Here is an 18,778-nt window from a genome sequence, read left to right as displayed (position 1 = left end):
TCAAGTGAAATGAAGAGAGATGCAAATAAATCCAATTTGAATATATGACCAATTATAAGGAGGAAAAAAACCGTACAAATATTCCAGTTCTTCCTACCACTTAGCACAAATACACAGATGTGCACTGGTTCCGTGATGTCCGTCTGTTCTCTGAGATTAGGCAGCGGTGGGCGAGTCCAGATGGATGAACATCCCTTGACACTCGACCTGTCCAGAGGAAAGCCTGTTTCTCCTTCCCTGGAACCTTGACTGGCCTGTGGTGGTCTTGACTAACAGGGCACCGGAGAAGTGATGCCCTGACAGGCCCCGACTTGCTTGTAAGAGGACTGGCGGTTTCCACCTTGATCCTGAAGGCTGACCCATCGTGTAAGACGTCCAGGTGCCCTGCTGCAGAGACCATCTAGAGACGTCCTGAAACTGGGGAACCGCAGAGGGGCCCAGACGAGCTCAGCCTTCTGGCCGTGGCTCTAAAGGCACCAGACTTGTCCATAAAGACATCGGGGACCCTGGAGACCAGACTAACTGAATGTTCAGGCAATGCCTGCCTGAATTCCTGGTGCACAAATTGTGAGATACAATGAAACGACTGTCGTTTAAAGCCTCTGAGTTTGGGGAGAGTTTGTTATGCATTAGTAGAATATTGCAGGTTGGATTAACTTAGGAAGAGATTGAACATTAATTTCAGGGAATGACTGTCTTTGCAAAAAATAATCAACATAATAGCTAAGTGTATTAAGATAAGTCAAGTATAACTAAGAAATATTCATACCCTTAAGATTCAACCTGAGGCCATCAGATACCCTTAACATAGAGGTACAGGTTATTCTTGTCCTGGAAGTGCTGGAAATAATGGTGCTCTAGGTCCTGGCTGCTGAGATTGTGGTCCGTGGTCCAGGACCTTCGGCCTGACCTGGGAGCTTGTTAGAAATGCAGGACCTCTGGCCCTAGATGCACACACCTCTTCGGCAGAAAAGCTAGGAGAGGAGCTGTCACATCGTCTTACCTGGTGTTCTTGGCCCTCACCTGTGCTCCTTCTAGACAGAGTCCAGTATTTAATGATTTAGTGATTATTAAGGGATAGAGGCTAATCTGCTACTATTACTAAATCCTGGAGATGTGTCCCAACCCTCCACTACTTGGGATTTGTGAGCTGCCAGGGACAGTGACTAGTTTGTCTTCAAGCGCTTCCGAGAGATGTCACACGTTCTACGGTTCTGTTCGGTGTGAAGAAATTTTAAATCATGAGGTCTTACACATTCTCAGCTTTACTTATGAAATTCTCCAATATTATTCTCTGCGCTTGCATATGGATTTGTCTCTCACTTTGGCTCAAAGCTTAGCCATAGCACATAACAAAAATATTACAGAAGCCTGGACTCTGTGAAACAAAAATCTGATAACTACTGGAACTAATGAAAAAAAAATGTAATATATTTTATATTGGCCTGAACATTCTGAATAGAGATTATTGATGTTTTATCTCAGTATCTCCTATTTGTTTAATCATTTTCCTCATTTTATACTAAAGTATTTCTAAATAACAAGAGGAAAACAGTTTTGTGATATCAATCACTTAAATTCACTTAATTTAAAAAATACAATCTTTTGGGCTTCCCTGGTGGCGCAGTGGTTGAGAGTCCGCCTGCCGATGCAGGGGACGCGGGTTCGTGCCCCGGTCCGGGAGGATCCCACGTGCCGCGGAGCGGCTGGGCCCGTGAGCCGTGGCCGCCGAGCCTGCGCGTCCGGAGCCTGTGCCCCGCAACGGGAGAGGCCGCGGCAGTGAGAGGCCCGCGTACCGCAAAAAAGTAAAATAAAAATAAAATAAAAAATACAATCTTTTAAATGTCACGTTTATCTCACGTTCCACTTTTCATTAAAATGACCCCTGAAGTGTGGATCTTATCACTAAGAGAGCATTTACACTCGGTAACATAAACGTGAAGGCGCTCATAATCACATGGGTGTCTTCTTTTCACAGACTACATGCCTTTCTGAGCGTTTTAAGATCACATGTAGTTATTCACAGAGCCACCCGGCGAGACCAATTGCTCAGATGAATATTAGATGACTGAATGCTTCGAGTAATATATTTTACCTTATTTTGTGTAAATGTGAAATTATTTCAAACAGCATGGCAACATTCACCTCCTCTTGAGGGGAACAATTCCCGAGAGTTCCAGCAGGTGGCAGCATAGAATATCGCAAAAAGGGCCGAATCGCCTCAATCTAAGCACCAGCATGCTGTTCTTTCTCCTTTGACCGTGACGGAGCCCGCCCCGCGACCTTTAACGGGAAAGTAACATGCGTGTACATGCTAACAATGAAAATAACTTTTCAGCATGGAGATAACATACCACGCTAAAGACAATCATAATAAAAATAGCTAAAGTATATCGAGAGCTAAATCTACGCTTCCCACCGTTCTCAGCACTTTATACGCACTTTATACTCACACTAACCTTTCTGTTGGTATTATTACTGTGTCCATTTTACAGGCCACAAAACCGAGGCAGGGACTTGGTCCAAGTTTTCACAGCTGCTAAGTGGAGGTGGTAGAATTTTAAACCAGGCCATCTGGCTCTAATGGCCAGTCTTTGAACCACTGTCATGCTGTTAATTGTGGGAAATGCAATAACTGATGAGAATTCAAAGGACTAGGAAAAAGATGATGAGTTTTTAGAAAAGAGACCTGAGTATTAAAGGTAATTGTTAAGAGGTGGAGAAATTACTAGGTCACTAAGGAGTGTTTCAGTAAGAAATAAAGAAATGAATGAATAAAACTAGAAGAGAAAATGAGGTTTCAAGGAGGCCTGCAGTTAATGGTACGAATCAGAACACGCTGATGTAGGGCCAAGAGAGGTAACACGTAAGGGCAGGAGAAAGAAGAGAAGTTCGTGTGGGCACAGAAAATGTCACAGGGGCACGCGGGGCCGCGGAGAAGGCTCTGGATCTGGATGGAGCATTAGTCAGGGCATCAGTCTTGACTGTGTCCTGTGCTTCACCCAGTCCATCTAATTCCAGGATGAGGTCTCCATCACCTCCACCTGTGCTGTGGCCAGATCACATAACCCGTTGGTGGGGGAATAGGACAGAGCTTACAGAATATTTGTACTTATCCATAATAATTTTTCCTTTGTGTGATCATTAGGAAGAGTAAGGAGATTTACAGATGACCTTTTTTTTTACAGATGACCTTTGATTTAATGTTTTTATTTAGTTAATTACTGTCCTATCTACTAACATCTCTCTCCCTGAAACCCTACTCACACCGTGGGGTACTGGCTATTCTCTGAATACATCCCTCACTTTTTTTTTGTTAATCAAACCTCTATATCTAACTTTCAATTTACAAGTTATACAGGGATTGGAGGATAAGTTAAATGACAGGAATGCAATCAGAAAAATTCAGAATATGGGAAATTTTATATGAAAAAATGATTACATTTTTATTATAAATGAACATGAGATAAAATAGGGGATTGTTATAGACTAAAAGAGACATCAACAAAATACAAAGATTGGGGGGCTTCCCTGGTGGCACAGTGGTTGAGAATCTGCCTGCCAATGCAGAAGACATGGGTTCGAGCCCTGGTCTGGGAAGATCCCACATGCCGCAGAGCAACTAGGCCCGTGAGCCACGACTACTGAGCCTGTGCGTCTGGAGCCTGTGCTCCACAGTGAGAGGCCCGCACACCATCATGAAGAGTGGACCCCGCTTGCCACAACTAGAGAAAGCCCTTGCACAGAAACAAAGACCCAACACAGCAAAAATAAATTAATTAATTAAAAAAAAACTCCTACCCCCAACATCTTCAAAAAAAACAAAAAACAAAGATTGGGCCTCATTTGCATCCAAATTCAGGAAACAATTTTTTTTGAACATTTGAACATAGACTTGATATTTAGCTTATATTAATTATTGTTATTTTTATAACAGACTTGTGTTAAACTCATTAAACATATCATATCTGCTAGTAATACATATTGAAGCAGTTAAAGACAAAATGATACTGTAACTGGGAATAGCTTTAAAATATTCTAGCAGATACTTGTGTTTCCAGCTAATGAGGGACTAGATTCCAGCAAAGCAAGCCTTCTGTATCCTCCAAAATTAGAAAAGCAACACCCAAAACAATACTTCTCACCTACCTCCCCACACCCACCCCCCAAACGAAAATCTGTTCAGAGACATCAGAAAGCAGCCAAGGCAGCCAAAATTGAGGGTCCAAGCTCAGAGAGGGAAGAGAAAGTCGAGCCTGACATTCCTTGCTGCATTTCCCCTGAGGTGTTTGCTGATATTTAAACTAAGTTAGACAGGAACTGAGAAACCAAGGAGAAATCGGAGCAGACAGCAGCAACTGTGCAGATCTTGGCTATCTCACGGCACCAGGAGAAATTCCGGCTACCAAACCAGCTAGGACTGGGGAGGCCAGTTCCTCAGGGGCTGAGGAGTAAGCAGGGGTGCATAGGTTTCACGAGCTAGAGACATGACTCTGAGTCTCAGGCCTGCAAGGACAAGGCACCCTATCAGACATCCCATGCTCTTAGCTTGGTTGCTGGAATACCAGAAGGACTGCATCCTCAGGAAAATACAAACCAGAAATCACCCATGACCTCTACAATCTGCAGCCCCAAGCCTGCCTCAAAACCAGGAGGTATACTCTTGCAGCCATAAACTGGAGAGAAAATAAAATCATATTCAGGTGGGAGACACAGATGCATATGTTGCAAAACTTAATTCCAGGTTGGATTAGGAGGACCTTTCTCTATTCCAACTGCTGGTCAAAAGCTGAGTGTTCACACAGATGCTCTACAATTATTTATACTAAATATCCAACATTAAATCTATAATTCCCTAGTGAAATTCTCCATGTTGTCATTTTCTTCTTGAACCTGACAAGCACTCTATTTAATAAGTTATTGCAAGGACTCTATCGAATAAGTCCAGTGTCTGGTTCACCTGTAGTTCTGTTTCTATTGTTTGTTTCTCCTTTTCTCTGCTTCTTAACAGATTCAATCTAATCCTTATCAAAATTCCAGCTGCCCTTTTTGCAGAAATGGACGAGCTGATTCTAAAGTTCTTTGAAAAAGCAAGATATACAGAAGAGCTAAAACAAATAATATTCTTTGCTTTTCAAAAATAGTTTAGAATATTTATCATATAGGTCTAATAACTTTCTTATTAAATTTATTCCTAAGACTTTTTATAATTTTTTCCATATTGTCAATTTTTTCTGCTGTGTCCTTTTCTAGGTTATCAATGAAATATATAGAATCAATTGATTTTTTTGTTGTTATATTGTATATAGCCACCTTCTCAAGTTCTTATTAATTCTAGTTGTTTCATACTAGAATCCTGGACTTTTTTAGCTATGTGATAATGTCATTAGTGAAAAGATACAGTTTAATCAGTGTAACTTATAGTTTAATTAATATAATCCACTACATCAGCAGACTAAGGAAAAAAAAATCCTATGATCCTATCAATTTTTCTGTGAACAGGCAGGAAAAAATATTTGAAAAATACCCAAACTGATTCATGATAAAAACTCTCAGCAAATTAGGAATGGAGGGGGCTTCCTCAATATGACAAAGAACAGTTACCCCAAATCCACAGCTAAAATCAAACTTGATGAAAAACGATGTGATCTCACTACATACCTATAAGAGTGGATAATGTCCATAAAACCGACAAGACCAGAGTGAGGACCTTCTTCCTGGCTTGAGCAGCTGCCTTCTCCCTGTGTGTTCACATGGCGATTCCTTGGTGCATGTGCACAGAGAGAGAGAAACCTCTGGTGCTTCTTCCTTTTCTTATAAGGCCACTAATCCCATCATGGGGACTCCACCCTCCTGGCCTCACATAAACCTAATTACCTTCCAAAGGCCCCACTCCAAATACCATCATGTTGGGGATAAGGGCTTCAACATATTGATTTTAAATGTATACTAATATTAAGTCTGTAATAGTGAATTTGCAAAATAAGTAGCTCAGCATTACTGTTGCATAAATTGCAGGTGGAGAAGAGAGAAAGTAAATGCATATTAAAAACTGGGCAATACTCTATCTTTAAAGGTCTCACAACAAGGTCCTACTGTATAGCACAGGGAACTATATTCAATATCCTGTAATAAACCATAATGGAAAAGAATATGGAAAAACAATCTTGCAAGGAACTTAGATTTTATCGTGTAAGTTATGGGAAGCAATTGAGGAGTTTTACATGGAATAGCGACACAATCAGAAGAGCATTTTTGGCTTAATCAGGTAGAAGCAGTGTAGATGGACGGACGATAAGTAATAATGTCAGGCGGGGACTTTTGAAAAACATATAATGAGAGCCTGACCCAAGGCAGCACTTGACAATGGGGATGGAGGGACGAGAATAGCTGTGAGATGTACAATGAAAAATCTGCAAGAAAACTTAGCTATGGGAGAAGAAAGAGTTGGAGGCTGGACAACGACCCAGACTTGGAATGTAGAACCACAAACTCAACGTGGCAAGAGAAAAAGAGCAAAAGGGAAGAAAACTCAGTAGTACAAGAAGTTGAGCTGATTGAGAAACAGACATTTGGGTTCATTGAGAACACATTTAAATATGTATATATATATATTTGGATTTGGAAGACAGAATTTTTTAGGAGAACATTAACGTGTCAAATTCCCTAGAAAAGTCTAATAATATAAGATCAAAATATCAACCATTCAATTTAGCAAATGCGTAGCACAATAAATGGGATGCACACGGTCCTTGACAAAGTTAACACTATTTTAAAACACATATGGGGCTTACCTGGTGGCGCAGTGGTTGAGAGTCCGCCTGCTGATGCAGGGGACGCAGGTTCGTGCCCCGGTGCGGAGAGGCTGGGCCCGTGAGCCATGGCTTCTGAGCCTGTGCACCCAGAGCCTGTGCTCCGCAACGGCAGAGGCCACAACAGTGAGAGGCTCACGTACTGCAAAAAAAAAAAAAAAAAAAGTTAATTAAAAAAAAAAAAACACATATGAACCCATAGCCATGAAAAAATTTCAAAATATTTATCTCAAAGTGTTCCACGTGGGGGACAGTTTACTGAGAAGTAAACTGACCACTCTCTACTCAGTTAGGTGACATGAAAGAGGCTAGTTATGTGATCTTAGACTCAGTAGTCCCTGCCTCACGTCAAAAATGTTAAGTGATTGGATATAGTTCAGTTATCCTGCCCACTATTAGTTTTAGCTTTCAACTTTTAGCTACTGTCATTCCCAAATAGATAAAACCAATGTGACTTCTAAAGGTCATGGCTAATATCCATATGAAGTCTCTAAAACAGTAAAAATTAATTTATTTTACATCTAAGCTTCTTTCCTGTCTACCTTTGAAAAAGATTAAACATAATAAAATTGAAGTTAATTTAACTATTTTCTTGTTGAGCTTTCCTGGGTTTCTTATTAAAACTCTAATTGAGTATCTTTGCTTTTTCTCGGAAAACACTTTTCAGTTGCCAGTTCCCTTGCTGGTTCCATGTGCACGAACAAACAGAGACCAGTGGGACCTCTGAGTAATCTCATATCAAGGTGCCGAGCAATCTGAGGTGTCAGAGCACCGCACAGGAACACAATTACTTCCTCCGAAGATCTCATCCTTCTCAAACTGGGATGAAGTCTGTGCGAGTAGAACTGCCCTTTCCTTGGGAAAATATGACTTTCTTTGCTGTTAATATTCTATGTACTTATGTTCAATTGGAGAAGAAAAATTCTGTTTTGGCTGATCTGAAAACACTTTTGCTAAAAATTACAGGTGGTTTGTCTAGAAAATTAATGTTCATCCATATTTATTCAGTTCTGAGATATTTTAGGGCACAGATAAATGAAGTGCTGCTAACTTTGGCTTAATGTGTGTATACTCCACTTCTGCTTTTCTTTTTTTTTTTTTTTTGCGGTACGCGGGCCTCTCACTGTTGTGGCCTCTCCCGTTGCGGAGCACAGGCTCCGGACGCGCAGGCGCAGCGGCCACGGCTCACGGGCCCAGCCGCTCCGCGGCATGTGGGATCCTCCCGGACCGGGGCACGAACCCGCGTCCCCTGCATCGGCAGGCGGACTCTCAACCACTGCGCCACCAGGGAAGCCCCTGTGGGATTTCCTTTTGAACTCCAACTTCCTTTTTCACTTGAATTTACTTGTTCAGGCTCAATAAAATAAGAGGCTGAAAGGCAGTTTGCTGGGGTGAGAAGTTGTTTATTGTGCTTGACAGGCACCCAGCATCTGCAGAGGGTCTGCTGAACATTTAACACTGGGTTAACCTGTAAGAACAAAAATTTGAATGAAACAGTTTCTGTCTCCACGAGGCTCCTAGTCCAAGTGGGTAGTGTGCTGAAGCAGGCACAGTGAACTGTGTGGCAAATCCTTTGACACGGGGATGCCTGAAGAGCTGTGGGTAGGAGAGAGAAAGCGGTTCCAAGCTGAGAGAACACGGGCTAAGGTAGGCGTGAACGTACCACATGCTCCATCTGGGGACAGGCGAAGCAAAAATTGCACCAGACAAATGTAGACAGGCAGGCACGACTTTATTCCAGGCTAATGTAAGAGGGGAGAGAGGCCGGAACTCAGTCTGACCTTAATTCCACTGAAACAGGAAGGGGATTTGCAAGGTCAGGATTCATCAGCTTCATCCAAAGAAAAAGCAAACCTTCCTGTACCCTCGTGACAGGAGGTAGTTTTCCAACTTGGAGCGAATCCCACCAATTAGCTCCAACCCTCCAACAGAAACTGGAAAATGGGGTGCTATCTCCCTGGATGTTTACACTTCAAAGAGATGGCTTCAGGCCCTTGACAAAAACAGTCCTGGGCTGTAAAACTTGCAAGAGTCTCTAAAATAGATTTGCATTCATCACAAAGAGGCAGAGAAAAAATGTACACGTTTTCTAAAGTAAATGCTCCACGAAAAGGGAGGTCAGGGTCTAGAGTAGGAAGAAGGCTGATTACAGTTTGGCGACACAGAAGAGGGGACATTCAGCCTTCCTGCCATCCAGGGCAGGGTCTAGACTCTGGAGCACGTAGACCCTGGAGGGACCAAGTGACCGAAAGTGAGAAGGTGGTCCAGGGCCAGGTGAGGGGTAATGCTGGAAGTCCTGATGTGGGGTTTAGGCTTCGTTGTTTAGAAACAAGTAATCACTGAAAGATTTTAAGCTTGGGAATAAAATGATCAATTTTAAAAGCAGGGAAATATGCAAATTTTTATGAACAGAGAATTGAAGAGGGTAAGACAGGTCATAGGAAGAATTAAAGAATATAAAAGGAATTCTCTTGCTTAGTACTCAAAAGTCTGTGATGTGGGCACTTATTATTTTCACTTTCATGTGATAAAGCACAGGCTCAAAGTGTTTAAGTGATTTTTCCAAATGTTGTATGCTTAGTTGTATACTTAGTACACGTGGGCAGTGTGTCTCCCAATAAGCACAGAAGCTTCCCACTTGGCAATAGGGCTACTGAACCAGTGACCATCAGACAGAATATGCTGTGTGTTTGCTTTGTGAGAGACGGGTGACCGGTGAATGACAGGGTGTGGTAATTATGGATGGATGGTACTTGCATGATGATGGAGAACCGAGAAGTGGATCAGTATCAGTGTCAGTAGGATTGAGAGGGATGTCAACTCTTCCTAAAAGTACACTCCTGGGATCTTGGCCAACATAAGCTTCTTCGGGTTTCCTAGATTCAGGGAGACGATACACACCAAACAGCTTTAGAAACTGTAAAATCCTAAGAGACGAAGGCTATTACTTTGGGAGGGAGGCTCAAGAGGGAGGGGATATGGGGACATTTGTGTGCATATGGCTGACTCTTTTTGTTGTGCAACAGAAACTAACACAGCATTGTGAAGCAATTATACTCCAATAAAGATCTATTAAAAACATTTTTTAAAGCACATTAAAAATTATAATATTGTACCTAAAAAAATAAGAACATAAAATATTTATAAGTCAGTTTCTGTCTTAAGTGCACTAGGGTGGATTATAGTCATTAGAGACCCATCATGAATTTTGTATAAAGTATTTCCCGTTGTATTCCTGTTGTTTTTCATATGTTTAAGGCTCTCTGTGGATGACTCAAAAACCCTCCTTGAAACTCCAAAAAATGCCTTGAGAAAATGTCTACTTAAATATGCATCATTTGGAATATTTTGTGCGGCACGTTGTAGAAAACCCAACTCAAAATGTTTTAAACGACAAGTTAATTTACTGGGTTTGCAGCTAAAAATCTGGCATCAAGAAAAGAATCTTTATATAATAACTCAAGCTACATACCCAGGGCCGTGATTCATCCTGATCCTTCCCTCTGTCTCACTCAGTGTTGGTTTCATCCTCAGCCTGTAAGGGATGCACCGTCTCCCACCATTCTCCCTTCCAGTCGCACCTCATGTAACAGCAAAAGGGCCTCAACAGTTCCAGACCTCAATCCTTACATTACGTAGTTCATAAGAGGAGACAGGATCACTCCTAATATCTTCTGTGGAGAGAAGAGGAACTGTCCCCTTCCTGGAAGACCTTAGCAAGTATCTCCTCACACCCCAATGTTCTCCTTTGGCTTCTGGAGTTTCCCTGAGCCAACTGCTGTGGCCAGGGAATGGGCGTCATTGACTGGTGTAAGGTGGTTGGACTCTCCCCTGCCCGCCACAGCCGAGCTTGGCTCAGTCCTGCCCCGACCACATGGGCCCAGGGGTCCCGGAAGAATGGGTAGCTGTGCTGGGAAGCCAACAGATCTCACTGTAAACCACCTTTGTGGTTGGCTTGGTGTGTTCTATTGGAAACATCCAAGCTTAAATTCAACCAGTTTCACCAAATAGATCTATTTCGGGGGATTTCTTTTTGAATTACTTGCAAGTTAATTGGATCCTCCTCCAATAGGTTTCTTAAAGACTTACTTATATTTTCCTCAAAGTATTCTATGGATGACTTAATAACTTAGTGTTTTGATTGGTGGAGTCTTGCTGGAATTTGTCTGGGATCTGTTTTGGCATGATGTTTAATTAAGTGAGGATCCTAGAAGCCTTTTTTGGGGGTAAAATTGTTCTAAGATCTCACGGTCTTCCTTCCTGTATCCCTCCTTCACCTGGCCACAACTCCTCTAGGTCTGCAGCATGACTTTCACTGTACTCACTCATGTGAGCCCAATCCAATTCATTTTATTTTAGGTTTTGGCTAAATAGTCCAGGGCTTATTTTCATAACTGAATTATCTTATTTGCACTCTTTTATTCCCATACCATTGGAAAAATCAAGTACAATTCTGACCATCAACCTCTCCACACTTTTCAAGATGGACTCTGTGATAATTATTTTTAATTTCTTAACTAACTCCAGGCATTAAAGGAGATTTTCTCAGAATTTCCTTTTAATAACTGGTGTACTTTTCCCATAATATACTTTATTCTGCAAAAACTGTCAGAATGACAATTTGAATACTGCTTAGTTCTTTCTGACTTCACTTTAAAGAAGCTTTAAAACCTCTGATATAATGGACTATCGATATCTTTGGACAGATCACTAAATTTCTGAGGTCAAAGGGAATTTATAAATCATTCTCTTATTCAAAAAGATTCATACACTTCTCATTTTAGTGGGGCATTTATCCAGCAGAAACTATTGTGTATACATATGGTATACATGTGTTGTATGTATACTCTTAGTGTGAGTACACACCTACACCTTTAATAAGTATGCATAGAACCCACAATGATTTTCTGCTCTCCAAGCAATTCTTGATTCCTTTACACTCCTTAAATGTCTTGCATTATTGCTTCTCTTTTGTTGAAATTTCTTAATCCCTTCTCTCTGCTTACCCTTTTCCCTGTTTCAGGATCATATCTAGAAGTATTAAGTTAGTAGGGTCAGGAATTGCATTATAGATTCGGAAAAAGGGGAAGCCCTAGCTGAGTGTGTGAGGAAGGAGGGTGCAGTAGAGCTGGACTGGACAGGGTGCGTGGCGGAGGTGGACGGGCAAGGCTGCCGTCCCTGGAAGGGAACAGCAGGGGGCACTGTGGTGGGGGCTAGGGCGGCCCCTGCCCTATCAGTTTTGTTTGATTACGGGCAATGTGATCATTCTTTTCCTCCCTCCCTCTCTCCCTCCCTCCTTCTTTCTCTCTCTCTCTTTCTCTCTTCTCTCTTTCTTTCTTTCATAGCAATTAGGCAAAAGTCCTCAGAGCCACTTCGGGGTATAAAACTAACAATATAATTACCTTTTATTTTAACAGTTGGATTTTAAAAATGGTCTATAGTAACAATAGCCATTTCTGTCCTGTGAAGTTTTACGCAAAAATATCATCTAATCTTTTCAACAGCCCTGCAAATCTTATTATTGGTCCATTTAACAGATGAGGAAAGAGAGGTTCAGAGAATATGAATATGTATTCCAAGACTCACCCAGTGGCAGGGGATGTACTCTCATCCAGGTCTTCTGATTCTAAATTGTGTTCTCTTAATAACCCCACTCACTCGGAACCATTCTATTTGAACAGTAAAACTTCATAAATTATTAGGAAACCAAGGGAAGTTCCATTTGAATTAGCATAATACTTCAAATAGAGCATCTAAAAGAAGAATGGAATCGTGTCATGTGAAAACTGGTCACAAAAGCATCAACGGGTAGTTGGTTTTTTTTTTTTTTTTTTTTTGTGGTTCGCGGGCCTCTCACTGTTGTGGCCTCTCCCGTTGCGGAGCACAGGCTCCGGACGCGCAGGCTCAGCGGCCACGGCTCACGGGCCCGGCCGCTCCACGGCACGTGGGATCTTCCCGGACCGGGGCACGAACCCGCGTCCCCTGCATCGGCGGGCGGACTCTCAACCACTGCGCCACCAGGGAAGCCCAACAGGTAGTTATTTTTAGGTTACTTGCTCTATTGAAATGTTAGAGTGATATTAAATTAGCAAGAATTCATCTAAAATATTTATGTAATTTAAATACTACTCTTATATTTTAATTTTATGATTTGGATCACTGCACATGTATGAATTGTTTATATTTATTTAGTGTTTCAATAAGTTTATGTTTATTCACATATAAGCTTATTCCACTGATTTTCTACAAGATGTACAAGGTTCTATCTACCTGGCTAATTTGGTTATTTTAATGCTGATTCTCTTTTACTGTATGGGGGCCTGTCTGTGGAGCTATTACTAAAGCCTTGTAAAGGAATTTGTCTGGGAAGACAGATCTAGAGCATGTAGCTCAGAGCCACACAGAGAAAAGTCTGAGAGATCATGGTAATGGCTTCTACTAAATTACCAATGGCCAGCCAGCCTGCTGGGCACTGCTCCTTTCTCTTGATTATGGTGATATTTCAAACCAACCCACTGTAATAGGTGCAGATGTCAAAAGCTGAACCCACCTTGATGCAGTATTGTAGATATTTGAGAAAGTTCACTTTCCTGAGCTAGAAATTACAAATATTAATTGTATAATGAACTTACATAGGCCGCTGTCCAACAATGCTCTGTTTTATTGAAGGAGTTCACTGAAAGCTTCATGTAAAAGGTTAAATAATTTCTGAAGACCAAGATCTGAACAAATCCTTACCCAAACACCACGTATTTTTTGCCTTGCAATTTAATGAGTGCCTTTGTAGATGGGATATCAAAACAGATGAGGGATTTTAATAAAAGTATATGCTCAATACTATATTTTCCCTTTGAGCAGGAAGCGTTTTCCTCGACAAGCTTATGGCAGACCGAATGAAAAGTGTGCATCTGAATGTGGGCCTGTCCATCGGCAGCTTTTGGGAAACATGTCTCCTTGAAAAGCAAAATGAGCGGGAATTGCAGAGTGAGAGACACCAGTAGTGAAAGCAATCCTGTGCCTGATTAATCATCTAAATATCACCTACTCTTGATAGAACTATATCCTCACAGTGGAGTCGCTGCAAAGGAATTTTGAGTTCTATGTTTCACTCACAAGAGAGCGGGTAGTAGTATCCTGCTGCGTGGAAACAACAGACAGCAGGGAAATAACGTGTTGTCACCTTGGCGACTTGGTTTCAAACCTATTTCTTTTTCTTAAACTTTTAATTGAAATATAGTTTATTTACAATGTTATGTTAGTTTCAGGTGTACAGAAAAGTGATTGTTATGCATTACATATACATATATATATATATATATATATATATATATATATATATATATTCTCTTTTAGATTTTTTTCCATTATATAAAACCCATTTCTTTTTTTTTGGCCACGCAGCTTGTGGGATACCCGACCAGGGATCGAACCCACGCCCCCTGTAGCGGAAGCGCGGGAGTCTTAACCACCTTACTTACTGCCAGGGAATTCCCTATAAAACCTGTTTCTAACAGTTGTTATTTTTATGGTCACATTCATCATTTCACCCATGATCATCATGACTTTAGATATTTTTTAAGAGATTATTTCCCTATTTGACTATTTCTGTTAAATATACCTCATGTATCCTTTAACTCAGGTTTCTTCCCTCAAGAATACATACATTTTATTTGATTTATAGATGCTCTGTAGTATTCCTTGTTCTTTTGTTACAGGATTATACTATTTTAGAGAAGGAATCATATGTTCCCAAAGCTCCATATTTGCTCTTATTTTTCTCCAATGGTCACCCGACAAATAAGCATCAAAAAAGTGGAAAATGGGATTTCATAGGGCTGATATGTCGAGTCCTAAAGTGACATAGCATTAAAAATAGGAGGCATCATAGATAAATGTTAATGATCGCACCTTTTCTGCAATATTAATAAGCCTTTAATCTTGTCATTTTCAAGGGCTTGGTGCCCTTTCTAGGGTGAATTAAGCCTTGTTCTTTATCACAGGATTTGAGTAAAACTTTAATTATTGATATAATACAACCCTATTATAACATAGCTCATTATTCAAGTCAGGTCTACTAATATATATTAAGCACCCATTTTCTATTGGAACTATGCAAGGTGCTTGGGGACACAAATTTAGAAGCAAAAGACGAAATGTCACACTCTTTGGGGTTTTTAATGTATCCCTATATATGGTAGCCCAGAGACTACCCCTTGAGATATTATAATCACATATCACAAAAATCTGAAATGATATAAAGAGCTTATAACCTGATAGAAGAGACAGATACACAAAGAGATAGTTTTAATATTGTATAGTTTTTTTCTCAGTTGGTGACTTGCTCAGGTGATGTGAAATGGCACTCAACCCATTCAAAGGCTCAGGACGTCATCACTGACCAAGTGATGCCATATCTGTATCGTGAGAGAGTTTGTGTAAACAATGAAAGTTTGGAGGACTTGCGGGGAACCATGCCACATGAGCAAGACGGATATAGCGTGCACATGGATGTAGAACTCTAATTGTTCAAGATAGAAGGAAGGTAAAATGGTTGCAGGTGAGGATGGAAATCTGAGGATGACCTTATGAGCATTCATTGAATTTAACTGGGCTTTGTTGTGGTAACACTTCCAAATATTGGTCACTTGACCTACTACAAGTTAATTTCTCCATCAGGTAAAGTCTGCTAGATACTGCGGCAAATCACCAGCATTGTTACAGAATGCAGGACATCACACTGGCGTTCCAGGTTTATAATGCAAAGGAGAGACACCAGAATATAGGACCTTAAGAAAGAAATAGGTTTTTCTCATGGAGACTCATCCTTAAGGGAGAGCACGTTGTCCAGGACACACAGATTGAGCTCCACACTGGACCAAAGGAGAGCCCAGCTGCCAAGGCTGTCGCAAGGGCTTTCAGCGAGAAGGCTTATGAAGCTGTAAATCACGCCTCTTCCACCTCTCCGATCCCGCCTAGTATCAGTGGAATTGCAGGTAAAACTCCTTAGGAATTTGAAATGGGTTTTAAGTCGATTGAACCTGAATTTCAGGGACGACTGGGTTACTATTAACACGATGCCAGGCTTGAAGAATGGTCTGAACCAGTGTTAGTTTTCCCTCATACTCGACCCAGTCATGGTTGGAGAAAAGAACACTTGCTAGGGGCAACCTAACCTGACAGTGGCTCCAAGGCACAAGCAAACTGTGTGTTTGATAATCTAGGTTTTAGGGAAGGGAGTAGCAATTTTTTGCACTCCATGTCAGCCTGAAGGAATTCTTTTCTTTTTTACAGAGGACCTCAATAATTTTGATTTTTAAAATTCATTAAGTGACTAATCGTATCTATACTATTAAAGTCAGCTGTTTGCATACTTCATGATTAGGGCTTATATCTTAACGTCTTATTTCTAACTGTGGTTGTAACTTTTTCAAATTCAAGAGCCTTGTTTTATATCCATATCTTTGCCATAATGCAGAGATCCTAGGCATACTCTGTAAATCTTTGGGCATGGTAATGATGATTTGTGAACAAGAGTCTCATTTTGCCTCATCTGTCACTTTAGGTGCTATAACTGTTTTCCTGTTCACTTTAGCCCTCTTCTGAATTATCTGCAACGAGAACTTGTCCTTGAAATTAAGCATATCTGAGGACACACGTGAATCATCTTCTGGTTTGAGCTGTAAGGGAGTGGGACCCAGTTCAGTGTACTTTAATGGCGTTATGTGTTTAAAAAGATAGGGGAAAATAACAAGGAAACTTTTATCCTAATCATGAATGGCCCTTAATCAGAAACCTACCTTCCGTGGCATGGTAACATTGGGTAGATGGAACAAAGAATTCAAAAGTCAGACCTCGACCTCATTAGAGAATAAAAGCAAGAGGAAATGATGTCAGTAGCCAACTGTGGGATGCAGGATGAGAAAGCTCATGAAAATGAAGCTGGAGGGAATGTTGAGAAAAGGGGCACACACGCGAGGCCCCTCAGCAGGACCAGCGCTAACAGAATGAAGAAAGTGCCTTGATGTCAGCTGCCTCTCCACATGTGCTGATTAATTTCATAAGCTTCCGGTTTCATAGAATGGAAGCACATTTAACTGGACATAGTTAAGGAAAGAATAATAACGTTAAATAGGTTAAGAATTTGTTTCCTTTTTCAGATGCACGAGCTGTAATCACTTTTAATCACCTCACGTCATTTAGCTTGGGAATATAATGAACACTTAGCTTCTTCATGTTTTAGGAGTATCAAAATGCTGAAGTGAATTACTCATTAGTTTCCCTAAGCTTTCATGTTTCTGTGCTCCTTCCTGCCATGTCTTTTCTCTAGGTCTCAGGTGAAACGTCTCGTCTCTTTTGGATCATTCTTTGATCTGCACAGAGTCCACAGGTAGCTGGCTCTTCCTATTCATACGTACACAAGTGTCTCTATTGTAGCCCTGGTCATCTAACACCAGAGGTACTCCTTCATGTTTCTCTTCTTTCTGTGAGGCCCACCAGGGTAAGGATGATGTTCTGTAGTTGTTTTGACTTCCCAGGTATTGGTACAGTGCATAAATAAACTTAAGAAATATGTGAGAAACATAAACGTGACAAAGTCAAGGTCTTGAACACCAGAGGGGCCTTAAGTCAGAGCTACAGAGGATCAGCTTCATTTTGTGACTCTCATTTGTCTGCTGATTGGATTGATAAATCCTGACGTTGTGATTTAACACCATCAGGCTCCTTTCCCCTAAATTCCTGGGGTCTGAGAGAAGGATAAGCTACTTTGGGCTCAGAAATGCAGGTCTCGTGGTGAGGGGGAAGTGGATAGAGAGATTTTGGTTTGTCCTTCATCGCCGCGGGGGATGGATTTAGGCACAGCAAAAATCCACCCTTTATTTGCATGTGTTCCGTCCTCATCTCTTTCCTCAGATGACCCCTTCCGGTTTTGCTGACCTTTCCAGAAAGACTGTCCTAAGGTTTATGAACACAGCCCGAGGCAGTATGTCATAAAATAGACGTTGGTTCAATTATGAATAAAGAATAAGAACCACAAATGAAACACAGACAACAAATGAAACCAAATACTGGGGAAAACAAAGAAACAAATTTTAAACAATAATTGATAACATCTCAGTACGTAAGAAGATCGGAACAGCCCTATAGATATTTATGTAATATTATTCTCCCATGATTTCTCAAACAAGAGCAAAATGCTTTTGTTATTTGTCCACAAAACCACCTTTGGCTTCCTTTGCATTATCAGGTAGAATAAATGTTTGTGTGATCTTTTAAGGCTTAAATGAGATTTTGCCAATACCAACAGTGTGTTCCAGTCACAGTTAGTTTCCCTTCATCTCACGAACTTCCAGAGCTGCAGAAAATTACTGTTTGAAGCCAGGTTGCATTTTACATAGAGGATTGAAAATGCACGCACAAAAAAGACATAATCTCTAGGTGAACTGCTTCCTGCTGCTAGTAAGGTTATCTATTCTATTAAATAAGCCCCCAAGAACTTGCATTTGCATGGGTCCTAAATTTAATAAATATTCCATTGTTACTGATTGATCAGACACAAAAGGCTTACTCTGTGATTCCAATTATATGTCCTTCCAGAAGAAGCAAAACTCTAGTGACGGAAAGCAGAACAGTAATTCCCAGGGGTGGGGACTGGTTGCAAAAGGGCACGAAGGAACTTTTTGAGGTGATAGAAATGTTCAGTATCATGATTGTGATGGTGGTTAAATGACTACACATTTGGAAAATTCATCAGATTGTGCACTTATAATTGGTCATTTTCACTGTAGGTCAACCATACTTCAATAAAGCTGATAACAGTGATTGACCAAGTTGAGTGCATTTTAACCTGTGATTCTTCTAAGTCATCACTGCAATTTTCTTATGTTTCAGAGTTATGTTCTGAAGAAATTTAGAAAATTCAAGTGTTTCTCACTCTATTGCAGGCAATATTATGGGCTACAATTGGG

The sequence above is a fragment of the Kogia breviceps genome, chromosome 16 (genome assembly GCF_026419965.1).
Source record: "Kogia breviceps isolate mKogBre1 chromosome 16, mKogBre1 haplotype 1, whole genome shotgun sequence".
Classification (NCBI taxonomy): Eukaryota; Metazoa; Chordata; class Mammalia; order Artiodactyla; family Physeteridae; genus Kogia; species Kogia breviceps.
The sequence above is the reverse complement of the archived record's forward strand: the minus strand, read 5'-3'. Positions refer to the sequence as shown.